General features: G+C 36.6%; 1 long non-coding RNA gene across 2 annotated transcripts in view; it reads right to left on the bottom strand.

The window, feature by feature from the left end:
- Positions 1-292: 292 nt before the first annotated feature.
- LOC123190767 (uncharacterized) overlaps positions 293-1,340 on the bottom strand; it is a 3,454-nt gene continuing 2,406 nt past the window's right edge. The window contains exons 2-3 of one of the 2 annotated variants that reach the window (XR_006496559.1): positions 600-653; positions 293-527 (exon numbers count right to left, since the gene is read on the bottom strand). This is a non-coding gene — a long non-coding RNA (uncharacterized lncRNA). Of the gene's footprint in view, positions 730-1,340 lie in introns of both variants that reach the window. The other variant, XR_006496560.1, reaches the window with a different exon arrangement.

Below are 1,340 nucleotides of genomic sequence, written 5' to 3'. Positions count from 1 at the left end.
CAAAATTTACAACTGAAAAATTGAATTTGAATTTCCTCCAAAATGTCTCATCCAAATGAGCTCAAATTATACCAGAATAGTCACATGTATATGGTGTTTTTATGGAATTATTTCAATTTTTCTGGGTTGTTAAAAAAATGTTCAAAATTTGGGCAGCATTTTGGCCCAATTTGGACATCATTTTGTTTGTTTTTCTGACTTTTCACAAAAAATTATACACATATGATCCAAAATATAACATATCTTTTGAGATGAACATATTCATGTACCATCACACAAATTGAACACAATATAGCATAAAACTGATATTTCACATTTTCATACATCATCTAATATAAGGCTATGATGTTGCACAAATTAGTAGGGGCTGCCAAGTCTGACATATTACAACCGAAAGCATAGAGAACATAGAAGATGATGCACAACACTAGATCTTCCTTCTCTTCGGGGTCAACTTCCTAGCTTTCGAGGTTGAGGTTGGGGTAGGTTGCTGCGATGCCTCATCAGCCAATGCCATAGCCAACATCCTCCATGTGTTGAGAAATATAAGATTTGGAAGAAAAAAAATTAACATTACAAAGAACAATTGATGTGTTTACCTTCTAGTCACAACATACTACTAGATCATGATTGGCGCGCGTTGCTGCACCCGTCTATTATTACAATAGAATGGTAGAACTTTTCATCAATATATAGATAACAAAATGTGAAAAGCATAAATGAGGGCTCCTGTTGTAGTGGGAAAAAAATGAGGTGAGAACATATAGAAGGATCATTTGACATTTGCATCATGTGGTGCCCACTCATACTGAGAGAAGATGGTAGGTTAAGATTGAAATAAAAATGTAAATAACTCAAATACGATGCCTCGATAAATGACTGGGCGGATTCTATTTTACAAGCTTGAACATTCTTAAGAAGTGCTAAAATGAACGTATATGGGAGTGAGAGGTCAAATACAGCTTTTAATACCAACACCATGAAAGAATCCTTCACTTTGTCAACTTTCGATACTAAAAAAGGAGAACGGATAAAACCTTTGATTATGGTAAACCGCACATGTTTTCAACAGATAGGCTAGTAATTTGGAGCAGAGAGAGCCTTGGCTCAGTGGTTGGGTATGTGGTTGTGCAACCCAACGACCCGAGTTCAATTCCCAGAATTGACAGGTGATGCACAGGGGTTTTCCCCAGTTTATTGAGGATCAAGCTTGATGTGTGGTGGAACCACTCATCAAGAAATATCTTGATACTCATTTAAAAAATTCTGAGGACCATGTTTATCTTGGTACTCATACTAAAATGGCCGTATGCATCCTTAGTTGGTGCAGAGGCCGGGAA

This window comes from Triticum aestivum, chromosome 2A (assembly GCF_018294505.1).
Source record: "Triticum aestivum cultivar Chinese Spring chromosome 2A, IWGSC CS RefSeq v2.1, whole genome shotgun sequence".
Taxonomy (NCBI): domain Eukaryota; kingdom Viridiplantae; phylum Streptophyta; class Magnoliopsida; order Poales; family Poaceae; genus Triticum; species Triticum aestivum.
Note: the sequence above shows the minus strand (reverse complement) of the source record. Positions and strands in the feature narration are given on the sequence as shown.